Here is a 25,210-nt window from a genome sequence, read left to right on the forward strand (position 1 = left end):
TGGGACACAGTACCTGGAGGGGAGGAATAGTTGGAAGCAATCGTAAAAGTTCTAGAACTGGTCTTCTGCAGCTCATGTTGCCATGAATGATGCATTCGCTGCAACTTAATTTTGAAATGCAGTTATTCTTTTATAAAATGGGCATAATGAAGGCAAATGGACATGGAGGTGTCCTTCTATAGCTGTAACTCACTGGTGAATGGCGGGTCTGCTGGTTCCTGGTAATTCACATACATGCCTCACTTCATTGAGGCAAACAGCCCTGCAATGCTGCGAGTTTCGTTATTCCCACATTACAAGCCAGAAAACTGAGGTTCAAAGAGCTTAAGTGACCTCGCCAAGATGGTACAAGGTGTCAGAGACAGACTTCAAGCCAAATATTCCTGATGCCAAGTATTTTATGCCCTTCCTCTAACAGGCTGCTTCACCCCAGATATCCAGGCTACCAGATGTGCGAATGGCCACCCCATACTGTGACCTAAGTGCAGGACTGCTGATGAGAGGCCAGCAGTGACCAGGACAGCAGGCGAGGCCCACCTGCTTCCAGGACAGCCATATCCTTTCTTACTTGCCGAAACCCCGTTCTAGAAACAGTGGTCTGGTCTCCGGGTCAATTATTGGGGTGACAAGCGTGAAGGAGTAAAGACCGGGCAGTGTTTACTCACTGTAAAGAACCCACCCCAGGCAGGCCAGCTGCATGGAGGAACAGAAATTAATGTCAATTAGAATGTAAAGGCTCTGTGGCCTAGTTCACATTTTACCCCGTTAAAGTACACTTGTTCTGATTTCCAAATGATCCATTAGAGCAGGCTGGAAACTGCCTAAAGCCTAAAGAATCATTTCTAAATTACAGTTGAGAAAGAGAATCTATAGAGAGGCTCTGACCCCCTTTGCATTAATCTTCATTTCTTCCTCAGCAAAAAAAAAAACAAAAAAAAAACAACAAAAAAAAAACCAAAACTCTCATCAGAGCTGCCAGCGATCAGCAAAGCTGACCAACCAGAATTCACTGCCTTCATCTCTCCTGTTCTCTCCAAAGGGAGAAGGCCATGAGATTACGAAGCCAGCCATAGAAAACCTACCCAGAGTGAGATCTATTCCAGCACTAAGGCATGGGATTCATCACCACTGGGCTAAGGAGATGATGGAGAAACACCAAGAAAACTAGGTCCTTGCAAACAGACTTTCAGATCCAAGCCTCAGCCAGCCTGCCCTGCCACGTCGAAAAGGAAGTGCCAGAGTTATTCATGGATGCCAGACCCCAATCTGCCTCGTCCAGCTGATCCGTCTGGTCAGCCCATATGGGAGCAGGATGGCTGGCACAGATCTGAAAGTATCAGTGTGTGCAGACATGTTCTAACATCATTTGCTAATGTTTCATTGTTCTGTAGTTAAAAACCTACTTAAAATGTGTGGAACGACGTCCCATTAGATTAGAACAGTATGAAGTTGGGTCTTTCCAAGTACTAAGTGTAAGAATAATTAAAATAAAATAAAAGCAATTATTCCCTATTAGGGAAGTTTCTCTCTATGATGACAGATACCCATGGCTCCTTTACTAAACTGAGATCACATTTTCTTTCTTGCGTCATATCCACATACGTATTGTGCGTATAATCTGTGTGCATACTTAATCCCAACATAACAGAACAAACATATTCGTGCAAAAACAGACCTTAGGGATTGCAGGGCACAACATTCTCATTCTAAACATTAAAAAACTGAAGCTCAAAGGGCTCCCATTTGCCCAAGGGCACACAAAGATTGGGAATCTTGATGACATTCTGATCTCTTGTCCTACAAAACACTCTATGTCCTATAATGTCCCTTTCTCATTAATATAAACATATCGGATATTATATCCTGGAAAATTACGCCATTTGACACAAATCATCCAAATATAATATAGATCTCTGAATGGCCCAACTATAAGAGACTTCTGGACCATCACAGACTGAGCTGTTTCCACAGGTGGTGAAGTCCAGTCTCATGTGAACCAGTGGAAGGGGTCACGAGATGTATCAGAACCCTTCCAGCAAACTCACAGGAGAAGCAGTTCAGCCTCCTGGCCAAAAGGTGCTCTCCAGAACGGACTCATCAGGCTTGCATCTCTGATTCTACTTTTTATTGGGTAGGCAAATCTTGGGCTCCCACAAGTTTCCACAACTGTAAAATGGGGATCAATACCCACCACTGAGGCTAGCTATAGGGATTAAGTGAGGTGCTGTGTGCCAAATATCTATCACAGAGGAGACAGGAAGGATATGGATTCTTCCATCTGCCACCCATGTTCTCAGGTAGCCCGGGCGACGGAGGGCAGAGCACAGATGCTCACCCATTCTTAGGTTAAGGAGCGAAGCTAAAGGTTTGCATTCCCTCTGCCTGGTATGCTGGTCCCGTCCTTCTCTACCTTGGATACTTAGTCAGCTATTGAAGACACTCTACTTGATGGCCGCCTCCTCTGTGAGGCCTTCTCAAGTGGCTAGGGTCTGTCACCAGCCTCCCTTGGTCCATGGGAGCTCTGCTCCCATCATCTTCTCCCTCCTATCATGACTCTGAGCTACTCTGTGACACACCAAAAAAGTCAATGAAAAGCCCAGAGCCCCTCACCTTCCTGATGAATCCGGGTGTCAGCGATCCTACTGGCCACACACTCTGGCCATTATGGAGTCAGGATCCTTCTCTTCTCCACTCCGCCCCAACAACCAGACTACCCTCCTCCTTTCTCTTTACTTCTCAGCATTCTCTCTCTGGGCCATTCCTGTTTGCAGGAGAGAATCACCACAAGTAACTAAGAATCAGTGTGTGTGTATGTATTTATTTATTTAAAATAGGCTCCACCCCCAGCATGGAGCCCAACCCAGGGCTTGAACTCATGATCCTGAGTACATCTATATTTTTTAAAAATTCAAAGTGTATGCCCTTGTTGAGATAAAAGGAAAACAAAGGATCCCTATTAAAAATTCACATATGATCTGGTAAGTCTGCGCTTTGATACCCTGAAATCTTGAACTTGGGTGGGGGCAGGGGAAGAAGACCAGAAGCAGAAAGAGAAAGAAGAAAAGAGCAAATTGTCAAGGGCAGCACTCTATCACCTTGGGGCAGACCACCATGCTTAACGGATGGGAAGCCAGACTGCAGGCTCCATGCGAGCAAGGCAAGGTCTGTCTTTACTGTTGTCAGAGCCCCACTCCTTGGCACAGGTGTCCCAACAGCTACTCAGCAAAGGGCAGAAGGAATGAAAGTGAAATAAACTGAGTGCCATCTTGGAAGTTGAATAATCCACTTGTTACACCTCCAATCACCTAGACTTTCTGGAGTAAGAAACAGCCCCGTGACACTTGCTTCCTTGGCAGTAGAATCATCTCAATTGCATGCATGGAGGCGGTAGGCTCTGGACTGATGCTCAATGCAAATGAATTTTACACAGGAGCTTGCTTTAGGTAGCTCTCCTTCCAGCTTAAAGGTTAAAAGGTTTGATTTTGGGTTTTGAAGAACAGACACTCTAAGATTCATGAGGGATAGGTTACATGATGCACGGCCTTGGTTTTAATTTAGCACATTCAAACGGTCAGTAGTAGGATGTATTATTCTTCCTCCCTCCCAGGCTGGAGCAAAACCTATTAATATTTATTGGGTAAACTTGAACCCATCAGATAACATATTTTTCATAATTTTAAAAGCTAACTTTAAAAGGCTTAATATTTTTTATAGGTATTCTCCCATCACACATAAAATATACTCTGGAAATACGGGTGATTAAATTTCATTTTTTTTAGAGTATTGCAAAAGTTGGTGTTTAAAGAAATCCTACTGTAATCTTTTTTCATAAGGCAAAGGAACCTTTTGAAAAGTGAACAATCATCATTTTTTAAAAAGAAGTTCAATTTTTCATATATCCAGTTTGCTTAAGGCAAATTCAATCTGGTGTCCTCAGCTGTCATCACAACTGAATTGGAGAGACTATATGGCCACCCAGTTGAGCAGATGCTTTTCTTTTTTTCTTTTTTTTTTAATAGATGCAGAAACTAATTTGCAAACTGAATCAGTGGCAAAGAATTGACAAAAATTAGTCAAGGAGATGACAAGCTACTCGCTTTTCTTGGACGCCAGAAAATGCAACCCCAGGGAAGGTGACCACTGGAATTTCTCAGGACAGGAACGTCCACCCCCAGCCCTGTGGACAGCAAGCCCTGAAGGAGCGAGGCCCCAGGCTGGAGGGACAGGTGGCAGGAAAAGCATTTCCAGGAACCAGCCCAGCTCAGACACAGGCTGCCCCGCACTGTGGACTCAGCTATGCCTACATCAGATCTTTCCTTTCTACGTATATGCTTTATCTCCTTATCTAGAATAAACACTTAATCAGAAATTTGCTGTTTAAAAGAACCACCAGAAGGTTAAGTGAGTGAAATTAAAAGAAAATAAAAAGGGAGAGAGACTATTACTCTTCATGTGTGTGGAAGGATGCAACCAAGAAATGTGTTCATGCCTGTTTGGTAAGTTATCTGAGTTGCAGGTATTTGTCTTTGTACCACAGTCTTTCCTCGTGCGCACATAAAATAACTAAGACAGGCACTGGGGCGCCTGGGTGGCTCAGTCAGTTAGGCACTTGACTCTTCGTTTCAGCTCAGGTCATGATCTTTCCGTCGTGGGATCAAGCCCAGTACCGGGCTCTGTGCTCAGTGTGGAGTTGGCTTCAGATTCTTTCTCCCTCCCCCTCTGCCCCTCCCTGCTTGTGCATGCGTGGCTCTCTCTCTCTCTCTCTAAATAAATGAATAAAATCTTAAAAAAAAAAAACCCAAATAACTAAGGCAGTGGGGCTCCACATCCCCACAATGAACACAATGCAGTAGTAGCAAGTGCAACAAGCAGGGTCATCTTTATACCTAAACTGTAGTGCGGAGAGGACTTGGACCAGCTACCCCACGGCAAACAACCATCTGCCTGACCGGGCTGTAACCGAGGCCCCCTCAAGCACACAGAGTAGTAACTCTGATGTCAGGGACAAACGCTATATCTGAATTGCATGTCTTTTTATTTATTTTTTAAACAGAATGATAGCTATCTGGAAAGCACAGTGTTCTATTTAACAAGCTCACAGAGGACTCCAAACATGACCCAAGTTAATGAACCACTAACCACTAGTACATACTCTTTCTCCTACAAACAGCACAGTTTCAGGACACCTATCTTGGGCATATGTGATAACACAGAATAGAATGGGATATGACTTTAAAAAAAATATGAATTGGGATCCCTGGGTGGCGCAGCGGTTTAGTGCCTGCCTTTGGCCCAGGGCGCGATCCTGGGGACCCGGGATCAAATCCCACGTCAGGCTCCCTGCATGGAGCCTGCTTCTCCCTCTACCTCTCTCTCTCTCTCTCTCTGTGTGTGTGACTATCATGAATAAATAAAATTAAAATAAAATAAAATAAAATAAAAAAATATGAATTGAGATTGCTTTTATAATCATATTTCTCAGAAGACTTGACCAGGATTTGGGATAAGAAAATCTCTTCATCTGCACTGTTTGAAAGCTGATGTACATCTGTTCCCCACATAGAAATCCCTCTATTGCTCTTGAGGTGATACGACACAGAACATCCCAGGACTTATCTCATAACCCCCTGGCTATGGCACCTGCATTCCATCCAGCTGTCCAGAGTCCTTTGTCTTTCCCCAGAAGACCTTAAACATCAGAGGAAGGATACTTCTCAGATGTTACCAGACCCCCAAATTACAAATCCCATTGTAGTATTAATTTCCCCCTCAAACAGGTATGCAATAATGAGTAGAAAAAGGCCAGGTGGGCCCACTCACCCACAAAGTGATACACTGCTGCCTACTTGGCTTGCAATGAAGGTTAACTCACATCTGTGCCTTGGCAAAATTGTAGATTATTACATGCCATGAGTCAGCCTGGAATAGCTGAAACCATACATGTTAGAGCCAGGAATGCTAAGGGACTTGAGCATTAGTTTATAATTAGCTTCCTAGTTCCAAGCTGTGAGAGTCCAGTGTGTCAGACGCATGAGTGCCAAGCAGCTTGGGTAGAAGCCAGTTTTCCCAGGCCCTTATAGGATCCTGCACACTCTGACCTCACAGATTCTGGCATAAGTTCGAAGGCCACTGATCTAACATATACACAACTTTTATTGGAAAGACTTGTCCTACAATGATTTTAAGATGTATCAATGAATCAAGTCAAATTAAGGCCATGACAAATACAGCCTCCCCTTGGATCCACTCTAGGGATCCACTCCTGGGGGATTCCCTAAAATGAAACTCTCCGCTTATGAACTCAGGGACTATTTTTCTTGATTAGATACCTAATGCTCTTCATTTAGCATATTTTGGAAAATTGAATCCCTCTCTGAAATTATAATGCATACTAAAGGAAAGCCTGATCCACTTTACAAATAATAATTCAAGACAAAATCACCCCTTCCTTTCGGTGTTAGGTGTTCTAAAAATGTCAGGAACACAAGTCGATTCTAAATAATTTGTTTAAGTCTCTCCCTCTTTCCTCCCCCAGTCATATACACACTGAGAAATAGGACCCCAAAACCCCTCTCGGTTTTTAGTACATTTATCATTTGTATAAGTTTGATAGGTTAGCTGTTAAAGTAATCTCCTTGGGTCCAGCAGAAGGATGGACCAGCAGAGTCTACACCCTTGGCCAGGCAGCATGGTAGAACTGGATTAAAGGCAAGGACAGGGTTAGGTGTTCTTGGCATAAGTTGTTTGGCCAGGAGACAGGGGAGCTAAGGAAACAGAATTCCAACAGGTCCCAGGACAACACGAGCACAGCCCTGCCTGTAAACTATTTATGACAGAGAATTACACAACAAGAAAAATACAGCCATCATGAGATATGGACAATTTATTAAAAGTTTGCCACTGGGGATCCCTGGGTGGCGCAGCGGTTTGGCGCCTGCCTTTGGCCCAGGGCGCGATCCTGGAGACCCGGGATCGAATCCCACGTCGGGCTCCCGGTGCATGGAGCCTGCTTCTCCCTCTGCCTATGTCTCTGCCTCTCTCTCTCTCTCACTGTGTGCCTATCATAAATAAATAAAATTAAAAAAAAAAAAAAAAAGTTTGCCACTGAGTTGCCTTTTTGGAAAAAAAAAATTTTAAGTAACCTCTATGCCCAACGGTGGTGCTTGAACTCATGACCCCAACATCAAGAGTCGCATGTTCTACAAGGCCAGCCAGGCACCCCTCCGTTGTCTTTTTATATCTTCAAATGAAACTGCTACTTACTGTTCCAACCACCTGCCACTCAACACAATCAAAAGCCTGTGTCCTTTCTGGCAATTTCAAAGAAAATACTTCTACCTCTCCAGACAACTTGGCCTGTAACTGTTTACCCTCTTCCTTAAGTGACTGCGTGAGTTTAACAAGCCTTTGTAAATCCTGGCAAGGGGCCTACAGTGGGGTTGCAGGCTTATCACTGTGGTGTGGAGGGAGAGAAATGAGGACCCAACTCCTGTTCCTGAGCCTCAAGCAGCTATCCTTAACCTCTTTTCACAGATGAGCACACCAGCTCCTGGAAGCTATGTCACCCTCTCAGCTCATGCTGCTCCTACAACGTAGGGCTTACATTTGCACCCAAAGTCTGTCCTCATTTTTGGTCCTCAACACAGGAAACATTTCATCCCCCAATGAAGGCCTCCAGCTTGGTGCAGGCCGCGTGAAAGGAAATGTCTGCGAGGTGGTACAATAAACCAGTCTGACAAAGTGCTCCTCTGCGTCAAGAACCCACTGTTGGGTTTAAGCTGCCAGCCAAGCGCATGTGAGCAAATCATCTCCGGAGAATCTAGCTGCCAAAAATGTTGTCAAAATCTCTGGCTTTCTTTCTCTCTGGAATTATGACAAGTTGCACATCCTTTCGCATTCTATAGCTCCCTCTTTGGAACATCTCCTGGGATGCTTAATAGAGTGCCACTCTGGAGAAGCGGTCCCAGGTTTACATAGTAGTAGCTGGACATGGACCAATATACCACGAAGCAACAAGGGCATGGGGCATGGAGTCATGACATAGGGAAGAAGGCCACCCACTTCTAGTAGTTTTAATAAATTCAACTAGGTGGTCCCAGGTGGCCGTAAGATGGGTATTCATATATCACTCTTTCATTTGCATTATGCTCAGCTCCTAACCATGCTTCTGGGATGTCACAAGCATTGACAATCGATACTTGCCAACAACCAAAGGGGCTGAATAACTGGTATGTCTCTTCATTTGTTTCTTAGGAAAAAGAAATGTAAACTCAAGCTATAATTTAGGTGTGGTACTATGTTAGGGTTTGTCTTTTAAAAAAGGGAAAAAAAAGAATTTATATAGGGGCCCCGGGGTGGTCCCGTCGGTTGAGTGACTGACTCTTGATTTTGGCTCAGGTCATGAAATGGAGCACCATGTTGGGCTCCGTGCTGAACGTGGAGCCTACGTGGGATTCTCTCTCCGCCCCCCTCCTCTTAAAAAATTCAATTATATTTCAAAATAATAATTAAAAATTATCTCAGTAGAGTGGCCCCTGGCTGGCTCAGTTGGCAGAGCATGCAGCTCTTGTTCTTGAGGTCATGAGTTTGAACCCCTCGTTGGGTGTGTAGAGATACTTAAAAAAATATGGCCCAGTGGTTTAGTGCTGGCCCGGGGTGTGATCCTGGAGACCCGGGATCGAGTCCCATGTCGGGCTCCCTGCGTGGAGCCTGCTTCTCCCTCTGCCTGTGTCTCTGCCTCTCTCTCTCTCTCTTTCTCTCTCTCTCTGTCATGAATAAATGAATAAAATTTTAAAAAATTTAAAAAATATATGTTATCTTAGCAGCCTGGGTGGCTCAGAGGTTTAGCGCCGTCTTCAGCCCGGGGTATGATCCTGGAGACCCGGGATCGAGTCCCACGTCGGGCTCCCTGCATGGAGCCTGCTTCTCCCTCTGCCTGTGTCTCTGTTTCTCTCTCTCATTCTCTCTCTCATGAATAAATAAATAAAATTTTAAAATATGTTATCTCAGTGGAAAAAATTATCTCAGTGGAAATATGGTATATTCTTTATTTTTGGTTTATTCCAATTGTGCATTAGTCCACTGGCATATCTGCGATATTTCTTATACTGCCAAGGCAATTTTTACTGTTAAGGATCTAAACATTTGGTGGTGGATATAAAATCAAAAAAGATACTCTGGCATACCTCACCTTATTGCTCTTTGAAGATACTTCGTTCTGTCCAAATTGAGATTTGTGGCAACCCTGCACCAAGCCAGTCTATTGGTGCAAATTTTCCAACAGCATTTGCTCACTTTCTGTTTTTGCATATTTTGGTAATTCTTGCAATATTTCAAATTTTTTCATTTTTATTATATTTGTTCTTGTGACCTGTGATCAGTGATTATGACTTGCTGAAAGCTCAGATAATGGCCAGCGTTGTTTTAGCAAAAAAATATTTTTAAATTAAGCATATACTATTTTTGAAAATATAATGCTATTTTGCATACTTCATACACTGCAATAGTGTAAACATGACTTTTGTATGCACTGGGAGACAAAAATCTTAATCTGACTCATTTTATTGTGATACTCACTTTATTGTGGTGGTCTAGAGCTGAACTCACAATAGCTCTGAGATATGCCTGTACTCATTTCTCAGTAATATAGCTTTTTGTATAAAAAGCTTTTAACTACGACTATTTAAATGACCCTGTCAGTGGGGTTTGATGGATTCCAATTTTGTTTTGTTACATGTAAAAAGGAAACTGTCAACTGACTATTAATGATATCCATGCTTGGGGTATGTTTCTGGTAATGAGGTAAGCTTTTTACTCTTCTATCTCTCTCTCTCTCTCTCTCTCTCTCTCTCTCTCTAGAGAAAGGTCTTCTGTCTTCTTGAGTCCAAGATAATTTTTCTCTTGCAAAGAAAGCAATACATCTCAGAAGTGAAATAAAATCCATAATCTTCATTTTTTTACCACTAAATTCTAGCCACTCACCCTCAATCTCAAAGTCAATCTCTAATTAGCTGCAAGAGGTGACAAGTCATTTCTAGGTTTAGTGACAATAATAAAGTACAAATCTGAAAACTATTTCTTGTAAACAATAAATCTAAAGGATTCAAAGTTATTCCTGTAACAGTCACTATCATTTATAGTCAATGCTTTCTTGAGTGGGAGAAAATGAAGGAGGAGTTAAGAGGGATTCAGACATAAACGTCATTTGTCATATGTATTTCAGTTCAAGAAAGGTTCTGAATGAACCATGGCTCTAATCAGTGGTGCCAAATCTGGGGGGCAAGGCTGATACCAGAGCTGATTTCTTCTTGGGAAAACTGTAAAGAACACTGAAACATTCTACAATGTGGCAAATCAATATATATATCAGGGAACTTGACGTAGGTTTGCCAAATATAGCAAATGAAAATACATAAGAAATAATTTTTGGTGTAAGTGTGTCCCAAAATTGTATGGGACATGCTTATACTAAAAGTTATTTGTTATGTATCTGAAATTTAATTGGCCATCCTGTATTTTATTTAGCACCCTACTGGGGAGTTAGATGTGTGGGTACCTCGGGGACTCTGAGCTAACATAATAGGTTGTGTTCACTTCCGCAGTAACATGGTTAATCTAGAACCAAAGATGTATTTCAAGGATGTGTATCCTTTACTACTTGGCTATAAGAATGCTCCTTTTACAAGTTACCTTCTTTTTTTTTCTCCTCCAGAGAATTCTCGTGAGCTTACCACATGCCTGGGATGTTCTGGGAGCTGGAGACAAAGAGGTGAATAAGGTACCACCTCTGTCCTTGGCCAGCTTACATGCCCGGAGAGAGAGAATTAAAGCAAGTGGACAGAAGTGTGCTACAAAAGCACAAATTGGAGTGAGAGACGCTCACAGGGGCTGGGGCTGGGCACTGCTTTGAGGAGCTCTCCAGAGCTTTCTCTAAATGAAGACAGAGAGAATGCGTGGGAGTGTGGAAGAGTGAGAGGGTATGTGTGTATGTGAGAGAGAGAGAGACTGAGAGAGAGAGGAGAGAAAGGAAGAGAAAAGGAAGAGCAGAGGACTGATCACCTGATACTTTCAGAGCAAAGCACCTGGGAGCCACTTAGTGTCAACAACAACAGGCCTTTGGGCCAACCCGGCGTCACAGGAGACCAGCATCCTCGGTAATGAGGACAGCGCCTTGTTGAACAGCTCTGACCAGCTGCGGCATACTCTGGGGAAGCCCATAGTTAACACTGTTTACACGTTGTGTGTAGAAGGCACACCTGTGACCAGCCAAACAGCTCCCTCGTGCCCCGACCGCGCGCCCATCAGGAGTCAGGAGCGGAGCCTGACCACCCACTGCACCCCCCCTCGCGTGGGAACACAGTGGAAATAAAGTTCCCATGGCTCCTGAATCCCTTCTCCTGTGCTAAAGGACAAGGGCAAGTATTTGATCTCCGGGCGTGGTCACGGTAGCACTGACCAGAACCGGGAAACTTGCCATCAATTATCAGTTATAGTTGATGACATCGTGCCTTTGGCTGGCCCCCAAAGCTCTCAGGAGGGACTTCCTTTTATCTTTACAACAATAAATAAGACAAATTTTTAAAAATGTAAACTATATTAAAATGTCCATCCTTAACAATCTGCCTATCTGAAAAAAAAAAAAAGGGGGTTGGTTATCATTCTTTTCTTTTAAAAAAAAAATTAAGAAAAAAGCCCCGGCTTGCTTTGACGTGCAAGAATGTGCACGGCTCCCTGGCACCCAGAGGGTAGATATGCAAATTAGGTCCTACCTCTACCTTTCATTTCAATCCAGTTCCTCCCTGAAGGATAATAACGAATGTTATGGAATGATCCGGGTTGAAACAGATGCCTTTTTCTGACAAGATCACCCAAACCTTTTAGTTTTGAATCATACAGCTCAAAAAGAAGGGAACAGTCTCGAATAGCACATCTTTTACAGCAACAATTCAGAATTTGCACACGATGCCTTTAGTAACCACAACTATACAGAAGAATAGAAGACAGGTGACAGACTTAGAACCACCGGATTTCAAGTTGTCAGACGGGTGCTTCCTTGGATCCCCGACTTCTCTCTCATCCCTGAAAGTGCCTTTTGTCCAGGCCGCCTCTCCAGGGGCTGGGTCTCTCTCCTGAGGCTTCCATTTTTTTGGGGGGCTTCCCTCAAGGATTTGGAAGCCTGAAATCTATGCCCTCTGGTGTCACCAAAGATAAATCCAATCTTTCTACTGCACTTCACTTTTTGTAAACCAGTGGCCAGAAAACCCTTCAAATGTTCTCCAGGGTGAGCATATTAATCCTTATCTGATTTAGACAGACTCCCCCAAATGTGGATCATTCTCCTATGGACACATTTGAAACTTGTCCTTTAAGGTATGGAAACTGTGGGACGTCTGGGAGGCTAAGTGGTTGAGCACCTGCCTTCGGCCCAGAGCGTGATCCTGGTCTGGGGATCGAGTCCCACACCGGGCTCCCTGCAGGGAGCATGAGGACACCGGTGCCACCGCAATGACACCCCAGCCCAGACTCGTCTGCACTGGCTCATAGGGCAGTCCAACCCCTCCCTGTTCCAGGTGTCCTTGTCCCTTGCTCCCCTCATTTGTGTCCTGGACCTTCTTTTGCATCCATTTGGCTTTGCTTTCTCCCTCTGACCAGGCTGTGGCTTCTGATCCTGCTCCACACTGTCCAGATCAGTAGGCACCCCCTCACCCTGTGTTCTACCGTGAGATTGGGGGCCACCCTCAAGCAGTCCCACCTCTAGGGTTGACGCTGGTCCACTGACCAGGACTCTGAGTAGAGGGGTGTGAGCCAGTCAGGCTGCACTACCACCCAGGCCCTATGTCTCCACTCCTCCCACAAATGAATCTTTAACAACTTTCTCAGCTACCTCACTCACACCCTGACACAGAGCATCTGTAACATTTTTCATCCGCCAGTCAAATGACCCTCTTTAAAAGCTGCAATCTTATTTCTGGCAGGAATCGCCAGAACCTATACTAGTTCCTCTGGGGCACAGAATCCACACCCTCCCCCTTATTTTAACAACTGACAAACCTTTTAATTAATTCTTTTCAGCATCATGCTCAGAATGGTGACAAGTTCACTGGCCTGTAGTTCTAGGAAACAAGAACTTTGCTTGAAAATCAAAAACATTTGCCCAGTTCCAAGCACAGGAATCCTTTCCTGCTCGCCTCACCATTTCTGGATCTTGCAGCAATTTTGAGGTCAACCTATCCATTCTTCTTGTTCCCAGGGATGCCATTTTTCAAGGCCAGGGTTTTTCATTGTCCATCTACCTTCCTTAGACTTTTCCCTCTTCTGCAGGGTTTGTTCTAGGTCTACTAAGATAATGTCACCTGCCCCGAGGAGTCGCATCTCCCTTCCTCACGGTTTTCACTCTGAGCAGCACTGAAAAGACAACTGTTGCTGTCTGCAGTATTTTACATAAGCCCCAATCTCAAACCGACCTGCAGCCTCCTTGCTGGCTTTCTAGAGTGCTGGACTACTCTTTCATGGTCAATCTCAGGCTGTGCATCTCCTCTGAAGTGTCCTTTGTACAAAGACCTCATTTCTTTTCCATCGGGATTAGGGTCACTTTGCATATATTAGCAGGGTTACGTTGTTGACTTTATTATTCCTCTTGAGTCCAATTCCCTTTTTGAGACTCTATCCACTGAGTTTATCTCTGAACCCTCTGAAAGCTTCTTCTAAACACTGTCACGGTACAAGCACGTGTGCAAGGTGCCACAACTACACATGCCCATCCACTTAGGGATGGTAACAGGTACCTGGTTACTTTCCATGGTGCCTCCACCAGAAACTGCCATCAATACCCCAGACAGGCGTCATTATCCCCATTTTTGCAGAGCAACTCGGAGATATGAAGCCTGTGGCCCCAAGCAACCCATGAGTGAGGGGTAAAGTCATCAAAAGCATAGCTCTGAGTGACACCAGAACTCACATGCTTCCTCTACTCTATGCTGTCTTAAGCTCTCTAAAACGTTTTTCCTTCCTTTTTAAAACTTTTAACATTTATTTTACTATTTTTTTAAAAAGATTTATTTATTTATTTTAAGAGAGAATTCCAACCAGACTCTGCGCTGAGCCTGGAGTCACATTCCAGAGATCATGACCCAAGTGGAAACCAAGAATCTAATGCCTAACTATTTGTGCCCCCTGGGAGCCTCTTTCCTTTTTTTTTTTTTTATTAAAGATTTTATTTATTTATTTGAGATAGAGGGAGAAAGAGGCAGCAGGAGCCGAGGGTAAAGGGAGACGGAGAAGCAGGCCCCCCACTAAGCAGGAAGCCAGACCCAGGGCTCAATCCCTGGACCTTTGGGATTATGACCTGAGCCAAAGGTAGATGCTTAACTGGCTGAGCCACCTAGATGCCCCTGTTGGGTTTTTTTTTTTTTTAAGAGTATGATTTAACAACAGCTTTTCCTATGTTTACACATATTATTTCATCCTTTTCCTAATTACATTTTTTATTTTGGTCTTTCTCCCTTTCTCCATATATTTTTTGAGGTATAGTTGACACAACATTATATTAGTTTCTGATGAAAATCTTTTTAATTTTGCAGTGTTTTATTCTACACTATCATGTATTCTATATGGCAAACAAAAATCTGCTATATTTTAAGGAATAAAAAAAATGCCCAGATTTAGAACTACAGGTGATTTTATTTCTTTCATACTTACCTCCATCATCTACTTTTTTCTACCATATGCATTACTCGTATGATTTTTGAAATAGAAATAATAATAGAATCTGCATATTCTGAGACCCAGTTTTATCTATGTTATCTACACAATTGGACAGATACTCTTTAGTATTTAGCAAAAGTTAAAAAAAATACAAAAGGGGCATTTTGAAAATTAAGAGGCTTCATGATTAGAATTTTATTATAAAAATAGGAGAAAGATACATTTGTTTGTTTTAAAGAGGCACCTGTGAACTGGATTGGGTGCAGGGTGTGGCGGGTGTGTATTAACTGAGGTCTCCCCTCCCCACTAGGATCACCAGTACAGGGAGTAAATGCCCTCCCTTTGTGCTCCCATTTTGAGTTGACTGGCAGCTCTGTCTGGAAGTGCAGTCTAACTCCTAAAGGATTTCTCTTTACCTTCCTCACTCTATTTAACTCTACATGGGAGTAAATATAATTAATATAAATGGGCATAGAGTGGGCCTGGCCCCATATACCTTAGTAAACTCATTAACTGATGTAAATAATTGGGGAGTTTTATTCTTTTTTCTTTTTTCTTTTTTTAATTTTTATTTATTTATGATAGTCACACACACAGAGAGAGAGAGAGAGGCAGAGATATAGGCAGAGGGAGAAGCAGGCTCCATGCACCGGGAGCCCGACGTGGGATTCGATCCTGGGTCTCCAGGATCACGCCCTGGGCCAAAGGCAGGCGCTAAACCGCTGCGCCACCCAGGGTTCCCGGGGAGTTTTATTCTAAATATTCTAAAATGTTCTAATTTTTTAAAAAGATGTATTCATGAGACAGAGAGAGAGAGAGAGAGAGGCAGAGACATAGGCAGAGGAAGAAGCAGGCTCCATATAGGGAGCCTGATGCAGGACATAATCCTGGGACTCCAGGATCATGCCCTGATGAAGGCAGATGCTCAACTGCTGAGCCACCCAGGGGTCCCATATTCTAATATTCTAAATATTTTAACAACATATATAGATTATATGTGCTTGTGCAAATCTCAAATGCTCAAACTGGAAGCAGGGTCTTTTTTTTTTTTTTTAGATTTTATTTATTTATTTGGGAGAGAGAGAGAGAATGAGCAAGGGGGAGGGGCCAATGGAGAGGTGAGAAACAGACTCCCTGCTGAGCAGGGAGCCCAATGTGGGGCTCAATCCCAGGACCCCAAGATCATGACCTGAGCTGAAGGTAGGTGCCCAACCAACTGAGCCACCCAGGCGACCCTGGAAGCAGGGTCTTAGAGGAACCTGGGCATTCCTTAGGTATGCTAAAGAACCTACCCAAGGTCACATAGTTAGTTAAGGACTAAAGAAGTCAAGGATTAAAATTTAAATGCTATTTTTTAAAAACTTAATGTGAATTGGTTTTAGATAAACTCTGGAGTTAATTTAAATAGCTAAATTCTAGTCAAAGCCAGTCTCAGTTTGGCAATCAGATGTTTACGGTAGATAGTACAAAGAGAAACGCTTTTTTTCTCAGTCGAATGGTTATGTAGATTTATATGCATATTTCATAGTTTTAAAAAGTTACATAGATCAATGGTTTGGTAGCTGGCTGAAATAATTCCATATTTTAAAAATCTGTAGGAGGCATCTGTTAGCAGTTTTGAGTTTCTACCACAGACTAACAATTTGGTGATAGCAAGCTGTCTTCCAATTAATGTTCCAGAAAACATTTTATTTCAAGATTTTCAGGACCAGAGCCAAGATTTTCTGGGATTCAGTTATATGAAGCATCATTGTAGTTTTTGCCTTTAATAAATCTTTCATATCTAGGGTTAATAAGCAGTATGTCTTGAAAAATGTTTTGACTTCCTAGGAAAGCTTAATCGAGACGCTTTAATAGGTAACCTGCCTTTAATTGTTCCTAACCTAATGGATAAAGTAAAAAAGCACTTAGAATGACCATCATCTTATATTTACATCATTCCTTTCTCAAAATTATGCAATTTCCCTTGTGTCTTTTTTCTCTCTCTCTTAGCAAACTTGGAATCAGACTTTACAAATGTTCACCCTCCCAAGGAAGCTCATTGATTTTTCTGAGGCTTGCTTCCCCCACAACCTTCTTTCTATGAAATCACACCCCCTATGGTCTTCAAAAATCATGGGACTAACCTTCCTTATGAAGCCTTTCAGAGGACCTCCTCTGAGCCACCAGACCTGGATCCCATGGAGTCACATGCAACACACTGGGTACATACTTCGTTTCCATACTTTCCTGCCTTCTGTTACTATTATGCTCGGAGCTTCTAAATGGATGACGGCATTTAATTTCTCTAGCACCCAACACAGTGCCTGGCCACTCAATTATCTGTTGGGTGAACAAATAAAACAAAACCTAAAGCCAAACTGATGACCAATATGTGCTCATTCTTTATACTTACAACTTTTTCTTTTCCTGTACTATTTCTTTTTTTAAGATTTTATTTATTTATTTTATTGAGAGAGAGAGAGAGTGGGGGAGGAGCAGAGGGTGAGGGAGAAAAGCAGACTCGCTACAGAGAAGGGAACCCAAAGTGGGGCTCCGTCTCAGGACCCTGAGATCATGACCTGAGACAAAACCAAGAGTTGGATGCTTAACCAATTGAGCCACCCGAGCACCACTTCCTGTACTATTTCAAATAATAATATAGAACATCTGAAAACCTATACTAATGCACTTTTTTTTTTTTTCAGTTTTCAACTGAAAAAGTCTCATGCTTTGGCACTTGCTTTCTACTTTGTCCTATAGTTTTTGGTTTATAAATTCTTAGCTCTATGAGCATATGAACTTTATGGATATAGGACTAATGTCTTACCCGGTCTCCTACCAACTATAAAACCAGGGTATTGTCAGGCACAGGCACCCAACAGTTATTCAGAGGAAATGCCTAGGGGGCAGGACAGGACATTCTTCCTTTCCTTGGAAAGTAAAGAGAGAATGAGAAGCAGATAGTTTAAGAGAATATGTGTATATGCAAAAGACTTTCATGACTAGAATTAGCACAAGTATAAGGAGTGAAATAAAGAGGAAATGAGATGCATAGTATGTACATTAACCTCTCAAAATGAAAAAAAACAGGAAGACTTTTTACATGTTGATCCAGGCAGGCCCCCATACAGACCACGAGGAACAGCACAGTAGCTTTAGGGAGAACTGGGTGGGAAGGCATTGCAGGTAACTGGTCATTTGGCCTCCAGAACAGCCAACACTCAGACCTTCTCTAGCTCTGAGAGTGCTAAACTTCTCCTGTGTGAAGCCAAGTATGTATGTGTGCATGTGTATGTGTGTGTGTGTATACATACATATATGTAGCTAAAAACTATAATCATTTTTACCAATTTTACTGTTATAAAAGTTGTGTAACACCATCCACACTGGTTCAGAAAGAGCATTAGGTTAATTTCCATTTTTCTGAACTCAAGGTTAGGATGAGTATTTTTACCATTGCAGGAGAAGGAGCATCTCCTGGAGTGCCTGAAGTATCTGGCAGGTTCGCACTACCTGTTGGGTGAATGAATCCTTTCTTACTAAGCCCTTAACGTTCAGAATACTCTGGGACTACTTCAGGTTGCCACGATGGAAGTATTCCTATATTCTGCTGCCAAAGATGCTCTGTCCTTGTTAACACTGATTATATAAAATACACGTTTGATGCTGACATGCTGGCTACACTCTAAAGCCTTGGTGATGATGGTCTCATCATGGGTGACATCGCTGATGGAACATTTTATAGAGCATATGCTAGGACTGTCTCTAGAACAAGGTCTCCGCTCATTTTCTTATCCTCGCATTTTGGCAAGACAGGTATTAAGGGAGCCTCGTGAATCAGAAACAGGCTCAGGTGTGGTCATGGTGTAAGGCAGGTGTCAGATCCGGGTCGTGCACCCCAATCTTCCAATGCTCTTCCCACTTTACCCCAGCTACCTGCAAAAGTCCAGGTCCTGGGTATGCAGAAGAATGTCACTTCCCACCTTTGGTTGTTAGGAAACTATTAACAAAAATTATACACTACCTCCTTGCCCCAAACTAGAGAGATTATAGCTACAATATTATTATTTGGGAAGCAGGTAGAGAGAATAATTCCCATAGATGAGTCACCACCCCCTTCCCTCGCCTGAGTGGCTGTTTCCTTCTAGAAGAATACAAAGAGAAGACTGCCACATACACATCTGCCAGGCGACATGAAACAAATGCAGAGCCTGCGCCCTGCTCATCCTCCAAGCCCCATCATCAGGGCTTTATCATACCGTGTGCTTCCGCTCTACCAGTGAGTGCTCCCCCCATGACCACCCGGTCCACACCTGCGCTCTTGGCCAGCACCCCCCGCCCCCCTTACCTGTCCCCTGGGGGGGGCCTGGGAGTTACTAAACCTGTCTCCTGGCAGAGTCTTCCTGACCTCGCCCACCATCACCTGCCCTCTGTCTGGCTCCTTCCTTCACTCTTTGCCCCTCTGGACCCAGTTTTGCATTCCACAAGGAAGGCGAACTAGCATTTAAAAAAAAAAAAAAAGGAGAAAAATCCCCCCACCCCTGCCAGCAAACACAAACATGCACAATCCTAGCACTGTTTTTACAGTGAGTGGTTCTTCCTGGGAAGGGAGTAGTACATTTACTCAGTGCTCGCTTACACTTCATAAATACAGCCACGGCTAAGCCTTAATGTATATATAAATATTCAACCTAATTGAGCACTTAGGATGGTATGTGATGAATATTTTTAGCTAAGTCTAATAAAGAGTGGTAATTTTAAATAGAATTTCCTTAGGGAGTATCAGGAATGCTTAGGGCTTTCCAAAAAAGTGTCTTTCATAAACTGCTTGCTGCCAAGTGTTTTCCCGATGAAGAGAATGCTGCCGGCTATGCTGGAGAGTCAGGGAGATCACTGATCGCCTGCAGGTCCTTGGGGACCCACTTAAGAGTGCCATCCACTTCCCATGTAGATTCTGGAAGAGCCATCAAATCTGATGGATACAGGGTGCCTCCTGTTTGCTCCTCGGATAGCAATATATAAACATAAACACATGAACCAGAAGGCTGCCATAAAATGAAAAATGAAATATCCACCCAAATAATTGTTGTCTAGAGCAATATAAGACCTAAAGGGGGGGGGGGGGAAGCGATGGCTTCCAGACAGGATCATTGAAGGTCAGAATGGGAAGGGAAAACTTTTAAGGGAAAACTCAAGTTTGCTATGGTGTTTTCCATCTTCCAAAGTGAAAACCAAGCTCCTTCCCTTTAATAGGTAATGTCAAATATCCATGGTCCCTGTCGGCCATTGACCTCTCCCGAATGTGGCTTTTCCTTATGGGCCCGATCCCTCACGCTGGAGGGCATCACAGTGACTCCCTTCCTCCTGTCCTCCCTCCAGTTTGGGCCAGTTTGTGGTGAGAGGGTGGATTTGGGCAGGCACCCTGGGGTGGCAGTGGGGGGCAGAGAAGGGGGCAGGGGGGCTCCTTAGATGCTACTTACAGAGATTGGAGTCTATAGCCTGGAGAAGCCTTTGGAGAAACAATCGGAATAAAATAATAGTCCTGAGTCCTCAAGTGCAAACAAGGTGCTGTGCTAAGGCTCAACACACTTGACATTCACGCAATCCCTGAATGGCCCTCTGCAGGACGCCCTATCCCCAGACTTCTGGTTCACACTAGGAAATCTGCACACAGACAGTTCAAGTGTCCTCCCTGCCACCTCAACACTGTTCCATAGGAGACACTGGATTTGAATAATATCCACCCCAAACGGTCATGCTTTCAACAGGACTGGATACCTCCTGTTTTATAAGAAACAATCTTTACACTTAGTTTCAAGGAAAATAGACTTGCTACTGTTTTAATTCAACAAAAATAAACTTTCTTAATTACACTGGAAGACCTTCAAAGTGTTTTCAAATGAAAAAGACAATTAAGCAGTGCACGATCAAGAAAGCCATTTGGTGTTGAGAGGAAAAATAATGGCACTCAGTGTTCTGTACATGAAAGAAAAAGCCAAGGTCATAGCCCACATCCCTCTTATGCCTAATATTAAAAAGTTAGTCTCTTGAAAATCAACCAGAAAAAAAAAAGGAAAAGAAAAACAGGTTTCAAAGTTAAATATGAATTTTTGGTTGTGTGAACTAACTTGGAAAGTAAACTGATGACTTCTTGTCTACAATAAACATTAAGTCTCAGTTATCTACAATGTTGAGAAATGGGATATTCCACATAAGGTAATTTTTCATTACTACAAATTTGCACACGGAACATAAATGTAGCTCAGCCTACAGTCGGGTATTTGGACACAGTACAATGCAATGCCTTTGGCTGCTTTTTGCTCTTCATGCAGAGATTTCTATCTTACCTCACAACGTAAAGCTACCAGCTGTTACTACTTCCTGCTGTCACCTGCACACACTAGATGCTCGCCTAGTTGTTGGACTAGAGAGTGGAAATTTCTTGCTCCACCAGGACAGCTTATCAGTTTCATCTCTGTAATGAATGACTGTGGACTAGAATGACCAAGAATCTCAGAGCAGTGTCTGCATTCCTTCTATGATGCATATGTGGGCTTCCTAAGAGACCTGTCTGCATTCACATAGACCAGGAGTAAGCTGCACCTGTAGGCCTTGCCCTTCAATCTGCCTTGAAACACACACATACTCTCCACCAACTCCCAGATGGTCTGATGCCTCCTAACAAGACACTGGACCTGCTTGCTTGACCACATCCACCTTGACCAATGGTCCTGGCCATGACCTCCTGGCCTGCCCAAACCTGTCTTACTTGGCCTAGTCCCCCCAGGCCCCTGTGCATCTCCAAAACAGACCTTGTTACAACTGCTTTGGCTGTTCAGGAGACTCTGGAACTCGCTTCCTGGTTTTCACTGGCTGTGTTTCAGAACAGTCGGGGATCCTGCACAGATACCTTTAAATCAGTCAGGATTTCTTTCATTCTTTTTTTTTTTTTTTAAACTTTTTAGGGATGCCTGGGTGGCTCAGCGGTTGGGCATCTGCCTTTGGCCTAGGGCGTGAACCTGGAGACCCGGGATTGAGTCCCGCATTGGGCTCCCTGCATGGAGCCTGCTTCTCCCTCTGCCTGTGTCTCTGCCTGTGTCTCTGCCTCTTTCTCTTTCTGTCTCTCTCTGTCTTTCATGAATGAATAAATAAAATCTTAAAAAAAAACTTTTTAAAAGAAAATCTTTTTAAAATTATACAAGTAATATGTTATGATTGTGCAAATACTACCATGAGAGAGTGAAAGTCCCTCTGTTCCCTCCTGCCATTTATCTTCTGAGACTTTCTTATATATACATACAAACATACCCTCTGTTGGTTTTCCAAAAATCTCCATAAGGGATAATACTGTTCTGTAATTTGCTTTTTTTTTCACCCCGTGGTCTATGATGAACAGCTTTAGGTTCAGCGTACACAGACCTAACTCATGTTTAGTGGCTGGATAGATCATTTGTATTCAGGTTTTACACATAAAATGCTAAAAATATATAGAGAGACGCATTTACTTGCATGTATGCAAATATTTCCGTAGGCTTGACTCCTGGGTAAAAGGGAATGCTGTCCCCTCCCGCCTTTTCCTACATAACCTGTAAATCAGTCAGGATTTCGTAGAGGTATATGACCATGCAAATGGTTTGGGATGGAAATCATTAGTTTGTTTTTGTTCTCGGGTGTTTATGGCAATGGACATTCCGACAGTCCCTTGGCAGGGATTGCTGTGGTGCTGGCACAGCCGGTACCGGGCACCCCAGACACACCGCTGATTTCTCAAGGCTCAGGTCTTCCAGATGTTTCCTCACTGAGTTTATGATCTAATAAAGTAGCACACTAAGGCTATGAGGTTGGAGAGAACATAACTTAGTGTGCAAACAATGAACACCTAGCCTATGTCTTTGGTTTACAAAGTAGTTTTACTGTGACCTGTTTGTGCAGGTTGGACGGAGCCAGACTGGACAACTCCTGTCAGCTCCTTGAGGGTATAGGGCCGGCTCTCTCGCCTTTGCTGCTGTATCACCATCGCTGCCGTATCACCATCGCTGCCCATGGCACCAGGCCTACATAGGCACTCCAGAAATGTGTGGAGATAAATGTCTAACTGGAGGTTAGAGGCCCTTCTGGGGCATCAGCCATGTGCCATTGGTCCTCCTCAAATACAACAGCAAGTTGCTATTTCGCCTTTCCCCCTCACAGGTGGTAGATGAACTTGCCGAGCTCTGACAACTTCCATTCTCCTTCCTAAGTCATTCAAATTTCATGTGTTCTTGTATGACATGTGACTTTGTATTCATCTGATTTCACAGTTAAAGGCACGAGGACTATACAACTTATTGTCCATGGAAGAACATTTCAAGATGGAAAAGAAGCAACAGGCATAAACTGGGGCTCTCTGGGGGCAAACGGGGATGTAGGATCATGCTCACTGTAAGTAGAGCAATAAAGGAGCTCAGCTTAGCCAAAGTGAATTCCAACTACATATCCTAAAACGATAGGAGCAATTTTGAGGATAAGTTAAACGTGACAAGGGCCCAGCAGTGCCCTGTTCTATTTCAGTTACACCACCAGAGGCACAAATGCTAAAGGTAGCAAGACTGGCAGATTCTAAGGGCACTACTAGAAGATTATTGAAAAAATAAAACAGTTTGCATTGATTGGAAGTATAAAATAGTTTTTAGAGGATTAAGTTACCAGGTCTCCTGTTCCCCTAATATATAACTTTATACTTCTCTATGTAACCAGGCAGGATTCCTGCAGCCACAAAATTCCCTGTACAGTACCCTAATTGTAGCTGAATTAACAGGAAGATTAAAAAGTCTGGAGAACTGGACTCAACATTATTAGTTACTATATAAAGCTTTGGAGTAGAAACACATTTGTCAAAATGCTTTTCTATTTATACTCGGTAGGTCTATCTTTTAGTCACATCACTGTATGGGCAGGACTCCCACTTAAGGGAATAAATTCTAGCAAAACCCATTACACCTCAACAAATTTTTTTTTAAAGATTTTTTTAAAATTTACTCATGAGAACACAGAGAGAGAGGCAGAGACACAGGCACAAGGAGAAGCAGGCTCCATGCAGGGAACCCAGTGCGGGACTCGATTCTAGGACCCTGGGATCTCACCCTGAGACAAAGGCAGATGCTCAATCTCTGAGCCACTCAGATGTCCCTACATCTCACATTTTTATTTATTTATTTTTCACTGATTCCAATGATAAAGGTGGGATTTCTCCTACTGGAAAAATATGGTTCTCCTGGTGGAACAAGTGAAATATAGTGGATAACTTTGCTGGATGATTTTATCTATTATCTATTTAGATGAACAAAGTTTTATTGTTATGTCACGGGGCATAGCATGTAACTTATATACGTGCCCAGAATAGAGATATTTACTGTTATTGCATTCAATAATAATGCCTGAATGGAGGTTTGAATACAAAGTCAATGCTAATCTATAACTCCTACTTTTAAGGGCAAATTTTTTTAAAAGATTTTATTTATTTATGAGAAACACAGAGAGAAAGAGAGAGAGAGAGGCAGAGACCCAGGTAGAGGGAGAAGCAGGCTCCATGCAGGGAGCCTGACGTGGGACTCAATCCTGGGTCTCCAGGATCAGGCCCTGGGTTTGAAGGTGGCGCTAAACTGCTGAGCCACCCGGGCTGCCCTAAGGGCAAATTTTTAATGATGGAAGTTCTGATTTCTGAGAAGAACATTTGTCATTATACCATATAAAATTACCTAGAGAATTCTATCTTACTTGTTTTGGAAAACCAGAGCAAAGATTAGAATATGGGGGAAAAAATAGTGGATGATGTAAAATAGGCTGATAAAAAATATATTTTTATGAATAAAAAGCACAATATAAGATATATTCATATGTCTATTTTATCATTGTCTCTTGCATTGTTTTCTCATTTTTATAGGTACCTATGTATGAAAAGTTAAGTATATTTACATGTTTTTTGAGAAAAAGCCTCTTATGAAATATTAATATTTCTAAACTGTTATCTGTCTCGGTTGTTCATTGAAATATTTTAGAACCTCAACTGTTCTATTCCTACATTCCTTGACAATGAGGGGGGTGTGCAGAGTGAAATGGAGAAAAGACTTTTCATTTCTCTGTTAAAGATAAATATAAACCCTCCAACCAGAACACTTCATTTCAATTCAACAAATATTTACTGAGAACTAGGCATGGCCTGGTGCTTTGCTAAGCACCAGAGATAAAAAGTTGCATACCAGCAATATCTAAAAATTAGCTCATGGATATCAACAACTATATGCACTATCATTATTGACATATGCATGTGGTACAATTCCCACACTTGCCCTACTATCATTAATGTGCAAAATCCCTCTCCCAATCATTTCTGTCTTGTGATTATTAATTCTACTTAAGAACCCACAGACACAGGAGTTCTGCAAAAATGGTATCAAATATATATCTTAAGTAGATTTCAAACTTCAGCGAATTCAAATGTACAGCTATACATGGTTGTTGTATCAGTTTATATTGGAATACTATA

The 25,210-nt window shown here is 42.7% G+C and overlaps 1 protein-coding gene across 15 annotated transcripts in view; it reads right to left on the reverse strand.

Moving 5' to 3' along the window:
- The window catches only part of SCAF8 (SR-related CTD associated factor 8), a 223,497-nt gene that overhangs the window by 78,021 nt on the left and 120,266 nt on the right, over window positions 1–25,210 (reverse strand). For 2 of the 15 annotated variants that reach the window (XR_012003193.1, XR_012003180.1), the window contains one exon: window positions 2,611–2,761. The exons of the other annotated variants lie outside the window; for them this stretch is intronic. The gene's annotated coding sequence lies outside the window, so the exon portion shown is untranslated. The remainder of the gene's footprint in view (window positions 1–2,610; window positions 2,762–25,210) is intronic. 15 annotated transcript variants of the gene reach the window in all.

This window comes from Vulpes vulpes, chromosome 1, assembly GCF_048418805.1.
Source record: "Vulpes vulpes isolate BD-2025 chromosome 1, VulVul3, whole genome shotgun sequence".
Classification (NCBI taxonomy): Eukaryota; Metazoa; Chordata; class Mammalia; order Carnivora; family Canidae; genus Vulpes; species Vulpes vulpes.